General features: G+C 44.1%; 1 protein-coding gene across 5 annotated transcripts in view; it reads right to left on the bottom strand.

Moving 5' to 3' along the window:
• LRP1B (LDL receptor related protein 1B) overlaps positions 1-12,762 on the bottom strand; it is a 2,012,817-nt gene that overhangs the window by 1,512,415 nt on the left and 487,640 nt on the right. The window lies entirely within an intron of this gene.

Here is a 12,762-nt window from a genome sequence, read left to right on the forward strand (position 1 = left end):
CAGAGTTGAATGTGGCACTTAAGGTCAGTTAAGGTCTGGGACCCCTGCTCTAAGGTCTCTCCATCGCTGAGCCTACCACATTTGGTTTGTCTCTCAGGTTAATAACGGTAGGCATTAAATTCATTAATTAAAGTCATCACTGATGACTAGCAGAAAAATGTCAGAAACAAAGCTTCCACAGCGCATCCACTGAATGAATAATGTATCTATATTTATTTGTTATACATCCAAAAATTATATCCAACATGGTGAGAAAGAAAAAAAAATGACATGTTTCTGGCATGTTGAACAGTCTTAGGCATAGTTTATTAAATAGTCAGCATTTTTTTCTCATCATGTAGCATATTGTTTTTTTAATGGATAACATATAAAGTATGGATACTTTTTTTAATCAAGTGGATATTACATGGAGCAAAAAAGAAATGCAAAATCCAGAAAGATGGATCCTTGAAAAATAATATATTTTATTAAAAAGCCATAACAGTCCAATGCAACACCATGTAAAACGTGTTTCTGATACCATCTTTACTCATGGACCATGAAAGTATCACGTGTATAGAGACAGGCTCAGGGCTAGCTCCATTTTTGCCATCTGACAATGAACTTAAGGCCTCCGACACAAATCTGTGAAAATGCACGCACGTGTGTTACGGTCCGTTTTTCAGGTCCGTGTCCCATTTTTGTGTCTGTTTTTATGGTCCGTGTGGCATCTGTGTGACCAGCGTATGCTAGCCGTGTGAGCGTGTGTAATGCCCGTGTGTGCGTGAGATTTGTAACTGACGTGTGAATGTGTTTTCCATGTGAAATGTTCCGTGTGTGATGTAAAATGTCGTTGATGAATACCCGCAGACAGCAGACAGAGTCGCGCGCTGAGAATGAACTCGGGTGAACATCACCTGACTTCATTGTCATACCGCGGCTCTGTCTGTGTGTGGCATCCTGATTAGCGGTCACCAGTGCAGGACTCACCGGTGACCACTAATCCCCTGAGTGACTGAAGTAAGCAGCGCGATTAGCACTGCTGTCACTCAGGTTACCCGCGGCCAGCTGGATCTTCCACCCGTGACCGCAACTCACCTGTGACTTCATCGCTGTCACTCGGGTGACTTGCTGTCACAGTTGAAGGATCCAGCGGTGGCCGCGAGTAACCTGAGTGACAGCACAGCTGATCGCGCGGCTCACCTCAGTTGCTGCGTGGAGCTGTAAGGAGTGGCGGTGTTTTTCGGCAGCTCCTGTCACCTTCATGTAGCAGAACTGGAAGCAACGCGGGACCTCCGTGGATTACGCCGGACATGGATGGGTATTTGGGGCTTAATAAATTGGTGAACAAGGTTTTTTTTTTAGTGTTTATTATTTCAAATAAAGGATTTTTCATTGTGTGTGTTTATTTACTGTAACTTACAGATTAATCATGGAAGGTATCTCGGGGAGACGCCGGACATGATTAATCTTGGACTTAGTGGCAGCTATGGGCTGCCATTAACTCTTTATTACCCCAATTGCCATCGCACCAGGGCAATTCGGGAAGAGCCGAGTAGAGTCCCAGAGCTGTCGCATCTAATGGATGCGGCATTTCTGGGCGGCAGCTGGCTGATATTGTTAGGCTGGGGGGCTCCCCATAACGTGGAGTTCCCCATCCTGAGAATACCAGCCTTCAGCCGTGTTACTTTACCCTGGCTGGTATCAAAATGGGGGGGAACCGAACGTCATTTTTTTTTAATTTTTTATTTATTTATTTTACTGCACAGTATAGACCCAACCACCGGCGGCTGTGATTGGTTGCAGAGAGACAGCTGTTACTCAGCGTGGGGGCGTGTCTCACTGCAACCAATCATGGGCACCGGTGGGCGGGGAAAGCAGGGAATACGAGAATGATTAATGAGCGGCCGGCTTTTTCAAAATAGTAAAAGCCGCCGGAGCAGTGTGAACGCTGTGCAGCGCCGCGCTGGTGATCGGGGATCGGTAAGTATGAGAGAGGGGGGGGACTGACCGACAGACAGAGAGAGGGACAGACAAGACAGAGAGAGAGACCGACCGACAGAGAGAGACCGACAGACGGACTGAGGGAGATTGACCGACATAGACAGAAAAAGAAAGAATGACCGACATCGCTAGAAAAAAGCACAAAACGTACACGGAGCATACAGAGATGCATCCTGTCACGTACTTGTGCGCACCAAACCATTGACTTTCATGGTGTCCGTGTGTGCGTGTTCCGTGCAGGAAACGGACATGCTGCCGTGAAAAACGGAAACACATACGGATCATGGACACGGACACACGAACATGATGAAAAACGCAAGTTTGACCACAAACATAGATTAACATTGGTGCACATTTATCCGTGTTTCCGGTATATACGGAAACGGACAAAACACGCACGTTTTTAACGGATGTGTGTCGGAGGCCTTAAATGTAGTTTTTCCTTTGGGGACAATAAGGGTTAATTCCTTCTTTGGTGTAGCAGCAGACTTGCTCATCTGACAGCAGTTGAACACTCCAGGCCAGGATTTAAGCCCACTGCTTTCTGGACTTGGTGCTGGTTATTCTATTCAGTTAGGAACTAGCCTGTGAGCAGAGAGGATGTGGCTGTTGCTGCTGTTGCTGTCTGCTGCATTTCTTGCAAGTTGTTTTGTTTTTGTACTACCTCCTTTCCCTTGTTATCCCTTACCCCTTTATCCTTGTTTGTCCACTGGTGTAGGGTTTAGGTGTGCATGAGTGTTTATTTTACCTCTGTCTGTAGTTCGATGTTGTAGGGGTTTTGGGGATCTCTGTCCTGGTCAGTGCCCTGGGTTGCAGGTGTGGTGGGGAATTGTCATCAGGGTCAGGAGAGGAGTCAGGGCCAGGTCGGGGGCCCGGACCTCCCTACCTTCAAGGGTACCCCAGCATTAGGGTCTCCATAGGTAACCCTGTCTTCCCTGGGCTATCGTTACACCCAATCCCTGATAGAAAGCTTGCATTTTTCTGCAGTTCACGACATTTTCAAGGTCATTGGGTTCACTGCTTCTCCTAGTGAGGTGACCACCTCATTACACCTATGATGGTGACCACCATGCAGCCACATGGCTCATTACCTAAAGGGGGCTTTACACGCTGCGACATTGCTAATGCGGAGTCGTTGGGGTCACGGAATTTGTGACGCACATCCGGCCGCATTAGCGATGCCGTTGCGTGTGACACCGATAAGCGATTTTGCATCGTTGCAAAAACGTGCAAAATCGCTAATCGGCGACATGGGGGTCCATTCTTAAAAATCGTTACTGCAGCAGTAACGAAGTTGCTCCTCGTTCCTGCGGCAGCACACATCGCTGCGTGTGATGCCGCAGGAACGAGGAAGCTCTCCTTACCTGCCTCCCGGCTGCTATGCAGAAGGAAGGAGGTGGGCGGGATGTTACATCCCGCTCATCTCCGCCCTTCCGCTGCTATTGGGCGGCGGTTCAGTGACGCTTCAGTGATGTCGCTGTGACGCCGCACGGACCGCCCCCTTAGAAAGGAGGCGGTTCGCCGGTCACAGCGATGTCGCCGGGCAGGTAAGTAGTGTGACGGCTCTGGGCGATGTTGTGCGGCACGGGCAGCAATTTGCCCGTGTCGCGCAACAGATGGGGGCGGGTACCCACACTAGCGATATCGGGACCGATATCGCAGTGTGTAAAGTAGCCTTTAGTCTACAGTCCTGTGCCGGAAAACTTGATTTTCTAGTTCTTATTACAATGTGATTTTCATTGTGTTTGAGTTAATTCATTTTCCACTTCTGCTTACAAGAAAACTGGGTAATAAGTCAAATAATTACTGTATATGTAAATGAGAGCGGCTGGTTTTATTTTACCTTAAATAATCATTAAACACAGATATTAAAATTATTTCTTAAGTGGATGTTTCAGAGAACCGTTAATACAATCATTATAATTAATACATAAGAGTAAAGAAGATTAAGCAAGCTTTAATTAAACTATAAAGCTTTTACGGCTGCCTTTTGTTTTATTATGTATATGTTTAAGTCTGCGCCTCGCATTTCGGGGACACGTGTATAAATGAATGGTATTCTGCTGAGACGGTGACAATGACACTTCTTTCTTACTTATTTATGACACGCCGACCAAGAGCGTGAAATGCTTATCTCCTTTGAACAGGATGCCTCGGAAAAGTTGGTGAACTTGGGTTTCGTAAAAAGTGATTGCTGCTGGCAGCTCTGTGTACAGATGTCCTGCTGACCAATGATCTACTTTACAACGTCTCCATTGCCGGTAGACCTGTCAGCAGGCGCGGTGTCATTTTATTACTGTGCTATATATTAAGAAAAAGCCCCAAAGAAATGCAACGTAAAAAAATCCCATTGACCCAAATCACCCTGATGGGATTATCTTGTACTCTGCTTATGCAGAACGCTCACTTCCCGTCTACCTTCATCTTTGAGGTGCACAAAAGATTTTCCCTTTGCGGAAGAACAACTAAAGAAAGCTGTTTCAGAGCACTTTCCTAACAGCAGGGAAGAAAAGTTTTACAGAGTTTCATTCTAAAAACTGCAAGTCTGTTGATACCACTAGAAATAAAATTATTGATTTTGGAGAATTTGTAAAGTAGTTCTTGGACTCAAATTTTTGGCAATGTTATCAAATATTCTAATTCAAAAGCGGGTTAAAAGAAAAACGGGTTAAATGCTGCGCTAAAAACCACAAATCCAGTGTATATGATGAATTCCTTTCTCTTTAATTTTGCAGATCGACGCGTTTCAAAGACATATCCATCTTCTTCATCAGGACAAAATCAAAGGATTTTGTCCTGATGAAGAAGACGGATATGTCTTTGAAACGCGTTGACCTGTGAAAATAAGAAAAAGAAATTCATCATATACACTGGATTTGTGTTTTTTAGCGCAGCATTTTAACCCGTTTTTCTTTTAACCCGCTTTTGAATTTGCCGTCTAAATCGGGGCTGCTGCTGACCCCCATTCTCACTTCTTTCATACGTTCAAGGAGTTGTGCCTGTCACAACTACAGTAAATGAGTACCGGTCCTAAGACCTACGTTAACCCCATATCGGGTAAAACCCTATGTGCGCTTTTTTTCCACAGTTATACAGTCTTAATCAAATATTCTAAGTAATTTTATACTCTGTAAAGAGAAAAAATTCTTTCACAATCTCATCCTTTGTTATATATGAAGATGTACCGTAATTTTCGTTTTATTAGGCTATGTGCGCACGTTGCGTAAATTCATGCAGTTACGCTGCGCTTTGTAGCGCAGCGTAACTGCATGCGTCCTGCGTCCCCTGCACAGTCTATGGAGATTGTGCAGGGGCCGTGCGCACGTGGCGTTTTAGAGCGCAGCGCTTCGGCTAGTGCCGAAGCGCTGCGCAAAAAGAAGTGACATGTCACTTCTTCCGTGCGCTTTGCCGGCAGCTCCTGCTCTGTCTATGGGAGGAGCTGCAGGCAGAGCGCACGTTCTCGCCGGCACCATGCGCTTCAGAACGGAGCTTTTCAGCTGCGCTCTGAAGCGCACCTTTTACGGTGCTGGGCTAGTACGCAACGTGCGCACATATCCTAAGACGCACTGGATTATAAGACGCACCCCAAATTTAGTGGAGAAAAATAAGAGAAAAATAGTTTTAATGTTAAAATGAGGGTCCATGTTATCATCCTAGTGCGTATTATAGTAGCTCACCAGGGGGAAGTGGTGGTGGTGGAGAAGGTCAGGAGGGTCACACGAGGCAGGGGCGGCGATGCTGCGGCCTCTGAGGAGGGGTATCATGACTCAGAAGGGTTAGTGGACGGAGGGTTGGCGATATTGCGGGCTCAGAGGTGGGGGTGTCATGACTTAGAAGGGTCAGTAGATGGAGGGTCGGCGATGTAGCAGGCTCGGAGGAGGGGGTGTCATGACTTAGAAGGGTCAGTGGATGGAGGGTCGGCGATATTGCGGGCTCGGAGGTGAGGCGGCAGTGGACGCCATTTATATGCCAGCACGCTGTTGGCTGCAGGATCCATTGAACTGCCGGTGGTTGACATGATGGACTTCAAGAAAATGGCCACGGAGCCAGCATGTTCGCACATTGTCCTTCATGGCCATTTTCTTGAAGTCCATTGCATCAACAGCCAGCAGTTCAATGGAGCCTGTAGCCAGCATAGCGCTTGCTGATCAATAGCGCCTGCTGCCATGACACCCCGGAGCCCGCAGTGTCACCGACCCTCCGTCCTGTGACCTTCCTTAGCACTTTACTGCAGTGACACCCCATCTTCTGAGCCCTCTGTATCGCCGACCCTTCATCCTGTGACCCTCCTTAGCACTCTACTACAGTGACAGTCCCTCCTCTGAGCCCTCAGTATTGCCAATCCTGCCTCCTGTGACCCTGCTCCGCCACTGATGCCCCGATAACCCAAATTAGGATTATAAGACACACCCATATTTACCCCCCAATTTTAGGGGAAAAAAGTGAATCTTATCCAGAAAACATGGTAGTATAGTATGGTATACATTTTATTTTCTGACTTGAAATGGACACTAATTACTTGCACTACAAAATGATCATCTGCTCCATCAGACACATATAGCATAAAAAACTTCCAACAAAGAAACCTAATTGTTCTTTACATGTATTTTCTAGGTGCTCATCTCACGTCACTTATCTACAGATATGTCTATCTATAGTGATGGGCAAGCACCAAAATGCTCGGGTGCTCGTAATTCGAGCCTAGCAATTTCTAATGCTCAGGTGCTCGTCTCACCTTACTCATGCAGGATGCAAAAAAAAAGCAAAAAATGTGGTGCAAAAAACATGGATTTCCAGGACAGCAGAGGAATGTAGATGTATACTTATTAATAAAACACAACACGTTTCGGCTTCTGTATAGCCTTCATCAGGTGTAAAAAAAATCATAAAATATACAATGGCCACCTTCACAGTGCCTGGCTTATATAGACACTGACAGTCAATACTGGATCTAAAGGAAAGGGTTAAGACAACCGCAAATGATACAACACCTTAGGATGCGAGCTCAGCACGGCCTTCTTTTGCCTACACAAGAATCCATGATTATATTACTGACAGTTTTTCTTGAAAAAAAAAAGGAATATCAGGATGTATGTTTCTCTTTCATAGTAGTATCATAGAATACTGTCATAGAAATATATCATAAAAATGTATCCTAAAAACATGTATACTGTTAATACAAATTATGTCAATAAAAATGTAAAAAAAAAATAATAAAACTGTAAAAAAAAATTTTTTTCCTTTCCTTTCAAAAAAAGGAAAAATTTTCAATCAAGTCACTCATCTACAGATATGTCTAACTATATAGATATGCCCTTCCCTACTCTTCACTTCTTTCAATATATCTGAGTGAGTAATGCGAGATGAACACCTCAAAAAATAAACAAAGTACATTTTAAGTAATTTTGTCTAGAGTTGCTTATCTATATGTTTTTAGATTTGACATATATGTACATTTTTACCAAGTAAAAGGTTGATATACTTTCACAATCTTATCTTATGTGACACACGAGGATGTATTATCTCTTTATTTTATGTATTGTGATAGACTTTAATATTTCACAATACAAATTCAGACACATATAGCATAAACAGGTCCCGAGAGTGTAACAAAATGTGGAAAGGATAGAAAATCTATCACCAGCATAGAGTAAACCCAGGAGTGGGCATATATAGAGGAAGGGATTAATGAGAAAATGCTGCCACTGTATTAAGGCTAAGAGTATTCTCAGCCAGCAGGGAAAAACTCCTTAACCCTTTCAGCATCAAAAGAAAATAAAGCCACTTCAAAACAAGATTAAGGGTATGTGCGCACGTTGCGTACTAGCCCAGCACCGTAAAAGGTGCGCTTCAGAGCGCAGCTGAAAAGCTCCGTTCTGAAGCGCATGGTGCCGACGAGAACGTGCGCTCTGCCTGCAGCTCCTGCCATAGACAGAGCAGGAGCTGCCGGCAAAGCGCACGGAAGAAGTGACATGTCACTTCTTTTTACGCAGCGCTTCGGCGCTTCTCCATAGACTGTGCAGGGGACGCAGGACGCATGCAGTTACGCTGCGCTACAAAGCGCAGCGTAACTGCATGAATTTACGCAACGTGCGCACATAGCCTTAACCTGCGAATGCGACACACTCAAAACAATCGGTACTCGTAAAGAGCAATTGGAAGATCAGATGGGCGCGACTTGAGTCCACGAGTATAATGGAATTAAATGATGCACTCGAGCATTTTTCAGGAAAATTTCCCAGAAAAATGCTTGAATCAAAGCGCCCAACTGCTTGTTACGAGTATCGAGCACCTGAGCATGGTAGTGCCCGCTCATCACTAGTTATGAGTACTGAGCACCCGAGCATGGTAGTGCCCGCTCATCACTAGTTACGAGTACAGAGCACCTGAGTATGGTAGTGCCCGCTCATCACTAGTTACCAGCACTGAGCATGGTAGTGCCCGCTCATCACTAGTTACGAGTACTGAGCTCCCGAGCATGGTAGTGCTCACTCATCACTAGTTACGAGTACTGAGCACCCGAGCATGGTAGTGCTCACTCATCACTAGTTACCAGTACTGAGCAACCGAGCATGGTAGTGCTCGCTCATCACTAGTTACGAGTATCGAGCACCTGAGCATGGTAGTGCCCGCTCATCACTAGTTACGAGTACAGAGCACCCGAGCATGGTAGTGCTCACTCATCACTAGTTACCAGTACTGAGCACCCGAGTATGGTAGTGCCCACTCATTACTAGTTACGAGTACTGAGCACCTGAGCATGGTAGTGCCCGCTCATCACTAGTTACCAGTAATGAGCACCCGAGTATGGTAGTGCCCACTCATTACTAGTTACGAGTACCGAGCACCTGAGCATGGTAGTGCCCGCTCATCACTAGTTACCAGTAATGAGCACCCGAGTATGGTAGTGCCCACTCATTACTAGTTACGAGTACCGAGCACCTGAGCATGGTAGTGCCCACTCATCACTAGTTACATGTACTGAGCACCCGAGCATGGTAGTGCCCGCTCATCACTAGTTACATGTACTGAGCACCTGAGCATGGTAGTGCCCACTCATCACTAGTTACATGTACTGAGCACCCGAGCATGGTAGTGCCCACTCATCACTAGTTACTTGTACTGAGCACCCGAGCATGGTAGTGGTCGCTCATCACTAGTTACGAGTACTGAGCACCTGAGCATGGTAGTGCCCACTCATCACTAGTTATGAGTATCGAGCACCTGAGCATGGTAGTGCTCGCTCATTACTAGTTACGAGTACTGAGCACCTGAGCATGGTAGTGCCCGCTCATCACTAGTTATAAGTACTGAGCACTCGAGCATGGTAGTGCCCGCTCATCACTAGTTACGAGTACTGAGCATCCGAGCATGGTAGTGCCAACTCATCACTAGTTACGAGTACTGAGCACCCGAGCATGTTAGTGTCCGCTCATCACTAGTTACCAGTACTGAGCACCCGAGCATGGAAGTGCCCGCTCATCACTAGTTACGAGTACAGAGCACCCGAGCATGGTAGTGCCCGCTCATCACTAGTTACGAGTACTGAGCACCCGAGCATGGTAGTGCCCGCTCATCACTAGTTACGAGTACTGAGCACCCGAGCATGGAAGTGCCCGCTCATCACTAGTTACGAGTACTGAGCACCCGAGCATGGTAGTGCCCGCTCATCACTAGTTACGAGTACTGAGCACCCGAGCATGGTAGTGCTCGCTCATCACTAATTACAAGTACTGAGCACCCGAGCATGGTGGTGTTCGCTCATCACTAGTTACGAGTACCGAGCACCCGAGCATGGTAGTTCCCGCTCATCACTAGTTACGAGTACTGAGCACCCGAGCATGGTAGTGCCCGCTCATCACTAGTTATGAGTATCTTCCTATTCAATTACCTTCTGCCTGAAGATAGGATAGCATATGCATCATGACAGATACCCTTGAAGGCTGTCGAGCTGATGTGATTTCTTTATATACCACCTTTCTATCACATGATTATATTACAAAGTATGTGGATAGAATATTCCCCTATCAAGTCTTTATGGCATTTCTTCCCAGCTCTGTCATGTAAATGAGAGGGCGGAAGGAAACAAAAAAAAATGTATTAAAACCAAGCAAGCATAATAATATCCTTTGCATTGTAATAAAAAACATATGGAAACAATCTTTTTCCTGCCAGAAAATGCCTTTTTTTTCTCCATATGACAAATGTAGATTTATGGGATGATGACACGTCAAGGCACAAAAGTCAACTTGTAAAAAATGAAAGAGTAAAACCACAATACACATGTACAGGGGATGATCAGCCTCCCCACAACAATGTCAATGCATCATTCATCTAAAGATCATATCATCGTCTTCAGACTAGAAAGCCTTAAAGTGTCAGCGCGTAGGATGTCCTTCATTTTTAATGTGCAGTTATGGATGTGTAGGATTTATAAAACTAGAAATACAATCTAAATGCTAATGTGGCCTCTGTTTGCTTAATGTGGCTACATTTAAAAATCATGTACGGTGGCAGTGTAGGGCGGCGGTGAACTCACCCAAATTCAATGTCTCGAAAACTGTTAGTGTTCTTTGTAGGGTATTTCTATGTAGAACTGATGCCCTGTAGATAATTTCCACATCAAGTCATGCAGATGTTTTTTGTTATTTACCAATGTTTCTAGAGTGTTAACATATTGCTGCAGTCCCACCCAAATCTCCTTAATCATTGCAAAGCGTGAAATCCACGGTGAAATTTTGCATCAAAAATTGACTCTCTGCTTTCAACTTCTGTTATGGATTTTTCCGTAGTTTGCCGATGAGTGTTCATAAAAATGTATCCACAATGCTGCTATTGTAATAGAAGGAAATCCAAGGGTATATCTGCCCCATGGGCAGTATAGAGATATGCCTTGACGTGGCTACTGGGCAAATATAGAAATGGCCATTTTTGTATGCAAAATATCTCAATTTTTCCTAGATTTACTCAAGCAGTAATGCCTATCTATATTCTTACAGATATTGTTTGCATGCTTAGCATTTCAGAGTGCAACTCTCCCTTTTTGTTATTATATGTATGTCATGTTTAGGTTTGCACTTATTCAGATTGCATTTTGTGAGTGCCGTCAGTCTTTTTGTCTAGATAATGGAGTCATGTCCTCTGACAGTGCACCCCTACCTCATTAACCACAGGTGATTTCATAATAGCAGGTTCCAATATGCCCATACACATGGAGCTTTGTAACCTAGAGAAAGGTTTCAGTTCAGAGTAGGTTCCCAGTATAGAGATATGCCTTGATGTGGCTACTGGACAGATATAGAAATGGCCATTTTTGTATGCTAAATATCTCAATTTTTCCTAGATTTCCTTAAGCAGTTATACATATCTATATTCTTACAGATATTGTTTGCATGCTTAGCATTTCAGAGTGCAGCTCTCCTTTTTTGTTATTATATGTCATGTTTAGGTTTGCACCTGTTCAGATTGCATTTTGTGAGTGCTGTCAGTCTTTTTGTCTACATTATGGAGTCATGTCGTCTAACAGTGCACCCCTACCTCATTAACCACAGGTGATTTTATTCTTTAATAGCAGGTTCCTACATGCCCATACACATGGAGCTTTGTAACCTAGAGAGAGGTTTCAGTTCAGAGTAGGTCCCCAATATAGATATATGCCTTGAAGTGGCTACTGGGCAGTTATAGAAATGGCCATTTTTGTATGCTAAATATCTTAATTTTTCCTAGATTTCCTTAAGCAGTAATGCCTATCTATATTCTTACAGATATTGTTTGCATGCTTAGCATTTCAGAGTGTAGCTGTCCTTTTTTGTTATTATATGTCATATTTAAATTTGCACCTATTCAGATTGCATTTTGTGAGTGCCGCCAGTCTTTTGTCTAGATTATGGAGTCATGTCCTCTGACAGTGCACCCCTACCTCATTAACCACCGGTGATTTTATTCTTTAATAGCAGGTTCCTAAATGCCCATACACATGGAGCTTTGTAACCTAGAGAGAGGTTTCAGTTCAGAGTAGGTTCCCAGTATAGAGATATGCCTTGACGTGGCTACTGGGCAGATATAGAAATGGCCATATTTGTATGCTAAATATCTCAATTTTTCCTAGATTTACTTAAGCAGTAATTCATATCTATATTCTTACATTCATTGTTTGCATGCTTAGCATTTCAGAGTGCAACTATCCTTTTTTTGTTATTATGCTGTATTTATCAAGATTCCATCACCTGTTCGATGCTAAGGAAATCCTGAAAACATGACCTGTTGGGGGCTGTGAGACCGGTAGTTTGGGAAACACTACTTTAGATCAATATGAATCTCTTCCTACTCATCCTTCATCAATCTTAGCTGTACAGATGAGAGATACCTCCACTTCGGAGGACTTTTAGCACCCATTGGTTTAAAGCCTTGAGAACTCTATATATGTTGCGTACATGACGCCTACGCGTTACTTTTGACATGATCTCTTTAGGCTGCCCACAGGTGAAAAGCTGCATAATTATTTGACATACCTATGACATTTCTGAAAATGTATCTGACAACTAATAATAATTTTCTTGGCAAAATGATTCCATGAAAGCCTACCATGTGCTCTCAGATTGTTTCAGATATCACTAATTCCCTGGGCTCAGGTTCTAAACCGAATCAGGATTATTAGCGGGATTTGGATAATTAACCGATCTGCGGCGCTAGATACAAAATGCATTCGGTGCTTCTGGAATTGGAGTAAAGCTATTAAACCTGAGTGATATTGCTGGACCTGTACAATCAATAATCTCA

The sequence above is a fragment of the Anomaloglossus baeobatrachus genome, chromosome 7, assembly GCF_048569485.1.
Source record: "Anomaloglossus baeobatrachus isolate aAnoBae1 chromosome 7, aAnoBae1.hap1, whole genome shotgun sequence".
Classification (NCBI taxonomy): domain Eukaryota; kingdom Metazoa; phylum Chordata; class Amphibia; order Anura; family Aromobatidae; genus Anomaloglossus; species Anomaloglossus baeobatrachus.